Source organism: Nicotiana tabacum, chromosome 12, assembly GCF_000715075.1.
Source record: "Nicotiana tabacum cultivar K326 chromosome 12, ASM71507v2, whole genome shotgun sequence".
NCBI lineage: Eukaryota > Viridiplantae > Streptophyta > Magnoliopsida > Solanales > Solanaceae > Nicotiana > Nicotiana tabacum.
The window spans coordinates 108,488,183-108,493,990 of NC_134091.1; the positions used below are offsets into that span (position 1 = coordinate 108,488,183).

At 35.2% G+C, this 5,808-nt stretch overlaps 1 long non-coding RNA gene across 2 annotated transcripts; it reads left to right on the plus strand.

The window, feature by feature from the left end:
* The first annotated feature begins 1,569 nt into the window (after window positions 1-1,569).
* On the plus strand, window positions 1,570-5,550 carry LOC107832597 (uncharacterized). 2 transcript variants are annotated; one of them, XR_001658602.2, is made up of 2 exons: window positions 1,570-5,034; window positions 5,325-5,550. It is a non-coding gene; the product is annotated as an uncharacterized LOC107832597 (long non-coding RNA). The 2 variants fall into 2 exon arrangements; XR_001658601.2 differs by having other exon boundaries at window positions 1,570-3,670.
* Window positions 5,551-5,808: the final 258 nt, after the last annotated feature.

The following is a 5,808-nucleotide window of genomic DNA, read 5'->3' on the forward strand; positions in this document are numbered from 1 at the left end:
TTGACTCAAGGCATCGACCACCACATTGGCCTTCCCCGGATGATATAAAATGGTGATATCATAGTCCTTAAGTAACTCTAACCACCTCCGATGTCACAAGTTAAGATCCTTCTGTTTGAACATATGCTATAGACTCTGGTGGTCAGTAAAGACCTCACAAGGAACACCATGCAAATAATGTTGCCAGATCTTCAATGCATGAACAATGGCTGCCAACTCCAAATCGTGGACTGAATAATTCTTCTCATAAGTCTTCAGCTGTCAAGACGCGTATGCAATCACCCTACCATCTTGCATCAACACCGTGCCAAGGCCAACACGTCACTCAACATAATACACAGTATAAGACCCCGAGCCCATAGGCAACACCAATACTGGGGTTGTAGTCAAAGCAACCTTGAGATTTTGAAAGCTCGCCTCACACTCCTTGGTCCATCTGAAAGGAGCATCCTTCTAGGTCAATCTAGTCATAGGTGCAGCAATAGACGAGAAGCCCTCCACGAAATGAAGATAATATATGGCCAACCCAAGGAAACTCGAGATCTCAGTAGTTGAAGACGGTCTGGGCAAACTCTACACCGCCTCAACTTCTTCGAATCTACATTGATCCTCTCACTCGACACCACATGACCCAAAATGCCACTAAATCGAGTTAGAATTCACACTTTGAAAACTTTGCATATAACTTCTTCTCCCTCAAGGTCTAGAGCACGATCTTCAAATATTGCTCATGATCATCCCGAATACCAAGATGTCGTCAATAAACACAATGACGAATGAATCAAAATAAGGCTGGAATACACTGTTCATCAGGTACATAAATGATGTTGGGGCGTTGGTCAGCCCAAATGACATCACGAGGATCTCGTAGTGATCATACGGAGTCCTAAAGGTAGTCTTCAGAATATCCGGATCTGAATCTTCAACTAATGATAACCTGACCGCAAATCAATCTTGGAGAACACCTTGTCACCCTATAGCTGATCAAATATGCCATCAATGTGTGGCAATGGATACATGTTCTTCGTTATAACCTTGTTCAACTGACGATAATCAATACACATTCGCATATATCCATCTTTCTTCATCACAAACAAGACAGGAGCACCCCCACGGTGACACACTAGGCTGAATGAATCATTTATCAAGCAACTCTTGTAACTGCTCCTTTAACTCCTTCAGCTCTGCTGGGGCCATACGATATCAGTACTAGAAATTGGAGCTATAGAAACTCTTTTTATTGCCACGGATCTGTAACATTTGCTATAGATGGTCTGCTGCAACGGTTTCAACCGTTGCGTAAGGTAATTGGTACTATCGGCACAGTTTAGCACCTAAACCGTTGCATTAGTCTAAAAACCGTTACAGTAGATTTTCTATAGCAACGTTTTTAGACAACCGTGGCAATAAGTCTATCTATGGTAACGGTTATTTGAAATTTTAATGTAAGGCAACAGTTATGAATTCCCTCTATAATTTCCCCCAAATTTTGGACGGCCCGCTAAATGAGACCCGCTTCTATTATATTTTATATTTAATATTTAATAAAATAATAAAACCTAATAATAATACACACACCGGAGATTACGAGGAAGACAAACGCCTTATCACAAAAAGTTTCAATATCTCTCTCCCAAAAAACCTTCATCAGTTCGCCGGAGATTACGAGGAAGACAACCCACCATCGGCGGCACCGATAAGCTACATTTTTCATCACGATTCCAACTTTATTCTACTATTTTTGTATATTTTCTTTAAGATCTCAGTCATGCCTTCTGTTTTCCTCACTGCCTGTGCGCCGCTGGGCCTTCTGTTTTCCATTTTTAGTGTTTCATAGAAAATGAAGTTGAGCTCTATAATTGTCGAAAATCACTTCTTTTGTCTCAATTTATTTAATTTGAGGTCTTGCAACTCAAATGTGAAATTTTGGAGTGATGTTAATTACTAGTAAAGAGGGGTTGTGTTATCTATATGGAGTTTAGCTTTCTTGAAAGTTGACAAAATGTGAGTTATAAAGATACTGTGATTTGTCCTATAAAAAATTAGTACAAGTATTTAATTTGGACATTTTTAATCATAATTAAGATTTCTGCAACTTTCAAGTTTCTTCATCTATCTTCTTTTGTCACCATCAGAAAGAGATTATGTGATGTTACATCAGAAATGTAATATGGGCATTATTTGATTTCGAATTCTGAAGTTTCCTTTCTTATTGATACCACAAGTTGTCAATGATAAGTGATATGTGAACAACTCTACAATATCTAGCCTCTTATGCAGAGAAGATTAGTCAAGATTAGTCTTCTGCTATATACTATTACTACTTTTCTCTATAGGTAGATTCTAATGGAGATGGTAGAAACATGTCTAAGCTTATTGTTAGTTTCTGCTCTTTCAAAGTTTATTCTACTGTAGAGTCATGTCTGGAGTTAAAATTACTGCTCTTCTTAGTCTGAATTGGCTGACATAAAAAGGTGTGTGATGAATTAGTATATTTTGTCTGACTTTCGAATTTAACAGGGTTCAGAGGATTCACATTTATATCATTATCCCGGTGTGCTGGTAGAGTAAATTCTGTATTTAGAGTTAATTGTTCCAATATTTGATACTAGGAAAACAGAAAGCAGGAAATATTGTATAATCAGACACATAACTACATAAAGTATAAATACAACCATCTCTGCTTTTAACTTATAGTAGTAGATTAGTATAGAAGAGTAGAGATTCTTAAAAGCTCACAGTAATGGAGGCTTTACCTGTTTTACAATCGAACTTTGAGGAACTTCAAGGAATCATGGTAATCCAACTTTTTTTCACAGAAAAATTCATAGGCTTACACCAACTAGTCTTCTTCAAACACTGACCAATATATTTATGTAGTTAGTTCTTTTCATTTTTATCAAGAATAAAGTAGTGCAAAAGAATATTTATAGCTTTTATGGAAGGGAAACACCCTGAATCTTGACAAAAAATATGAAAGCAGTAAAGAAATGTCGGTTGTATTATAATTACCAACAAAATCAGAGCTCAAAGACCAAGAAAGTTTGTTATAAGTCATTCTCTTGCCCACACTTAACTATTTTTTATTAAAGGGGATAGCAATATTTTTAAAAATGATTATCCTATAATATTGGGGCAAATCTACAAGGAAGTAGTTTTTCCATTCTCTTTCTTTTTAACTTATTTGTTGCAAGTTCCATAACATAGATATTTGTTGCCAACTGGAACTCTCTTGGAATTCCTTCTCACTGGAGCAGATCATGTGGTTTCTTATTATTATTAGAGTCTTATACAAGAATTGCACCTATATAAGTTTTTGCCTTATTTGACGTACTTTCGTGTAAATTTTGAGATTGGTGAATTGCTAAAAGATAAAAACATCATTGTCAGCGGGGAAACTTCTGTAAACAAGGGTTCATTCAAGTATGAATAAAATTAACTGTTTGGAGTGTTCTGTTTCTGTCTTAGTTCTTATTTTATTTAATATTTTCGGCTTCAGATGCTTTGTTCCCCTTTACTGTTGCCATGTCACATGTTCTTGCTTTTGTATCCTCAGGGTTTAGCTGGAGATGGATTGGTGCATGTACATCATATCCATTGCTGATTACATGTGTGGCCTGGACACCCCATTTGGTTCACTTCTGCATCCTTGCTTAGAAATTTGGAATAGGTAACTTCCCTTTTAGATTAAGGTGAGGGATATCTATGCTACCCATAAAAAAGAGAGGATATCTATGCTTGTGGGATAAAATCAAAATTTTAAGGTACATGGTCAAACTGCAATTGGAGGCAATACTCTCTAAATTAATACCTTTTTCTTCAATTTTGTATTCTCTTGTCGAATGAGGTTTACCTTTTTATAGAGTTCTATATTTTCTTGAGGAATAAGATTGCCCTGCAGAAGCAATATTAATCATTTGGGTACCAAAATTTAAAGACAAGAGAATATGAGAAGTTGTGATAGTTTTTCTAGTAGAACCTTCTGATTTAGTTCTCCTTTTTTGTGTTGGTTGATTTTTATGCTATATACTGTCTTCTTTAGATTCTTGGTCATTTGTTGAAAATTGATGGCCGGCTTAGTTATCTCCTGCTTCTTTTGGCTACGTCTTTGCAGTCTATGGAATTTTCCTAAAGGATTTTCTATGGTTTCCTTCTTACCCAACTCTGTATGTGAGTCTTAGATATTTCAGTGGTTTCTTTTGGTAAAGGAGGAGAAATTCCAGCTAACACGGTTGTTAAATGTGTGGCCTTCCTGGGATTCCAGCTAACATGATTATTTTTGTTTTCATTAGGATATATCAATGTTGTTTAAAGCTGCATCTATGGTCAACTGTGATAAATGTCCCTTTAAAGAACTTTCTACTCAACGTGCACACCTAGTAGTACTAAATGATGGAATTTTTTTCGGGATTCAATTCTTTCTATGTGAAACCTTTTATATGAAAAATGAGAAGGATATACTGTAAGATCTATGTCATATATGATCTGCTACTTTTGTTGATTCCAAGTATTCAAAGTTTCTGTATCTGTGCTATTGCTAATACATAAATCGAAGTCAGAATTAAAATCATTATTGGCAGTAGTAGTAGCAGCAATATCTTTGTGGCAAAGATTATGGGAAAAAGAGATTCTTGGACTTGTGGCTAAACTTGGAGCTTCAGAGATCTTATCAATGGCCATGGTTTTTGTTTTCTTGATTCAATTATTGAAAGGACAGAAAGCAAAAAAATCTAATGTGGTGGGATAGTCGTGGTAAGAGGACAAGATTCAAATGTGATGTGGGAACACAGCCTAACATGGTCCTTGGGCTTTATATATTAGCTATTTGAATTTCTACAAAAATTCAATTGACTTGGTCGTTGAAACCAAGTGAACCTCTCCCCTACTGTTAGTTGCATGATGTCGATACGTTCATTAAAATGAGTTGAGGCATAGTCATCCAACTCGTCAACATAGGTCGTCTCACACTGCTGCTGTTGTGATAACCAAAAGAATCACAACAAGATTCTCAAATATTGTTGATTCTGTCATGAGGTTATTTTTCTTCTCATCCATTTCATACTCAACTTGATCTTCAATTTCATTGTTCTTGTTTTCATCACTATCTGAACCAGTTGCTGATGTTTCTTCACCATTTGTTATGGTCAAACATGGCCAACTTGGAAGACTTGAACTTCTTGTTGTAGTTTCTTTTTGTTATACAACTACTATTGTTGGTTCTGGAGTTTTTATGTTCTTTTCTTTTTTCATGGTAATTTGTGCTATGAGTATTCTTAGACCGGATTCTCTTGAAGGGTAATAACTTTATTTATCCTCTTTTGTAGGTGGAGTAGATCAAAAAATAGATAATGAAGGCACTGAAGAACTAGACCTTACTTGAGATGAATTTTGAATTGTTATAGATGAATGTTCTAGGAATCTTTTGTTATCAACATTTTTGAAACTTACTCTCTTGAAATGTACTAAACTTATGCACTTGGGGTAGAACATTTGCTTTATGGATATTATTTGCTTGATGGATAATTTTATATTATTAATAGTTTCATTTTATGATGTATTTAAATTTTAGTGTTATTATAATTTATTATATATATAAATATTTATTTATTACATGTGCTATATTTTGGTTTTAATTGAACTGATACAATAGCCTACCAGAACTGTTGTAGTAGGACACAAATGACGTTCCATTAGATAATGTAAACCGTTGCAATAGATCCTATAAACTGTTTCAAAATGATATATAAACTGTTCCAAATACAAATATAACCGTTACGATAGCTTAAAGAACCCGATGTTATATCCATA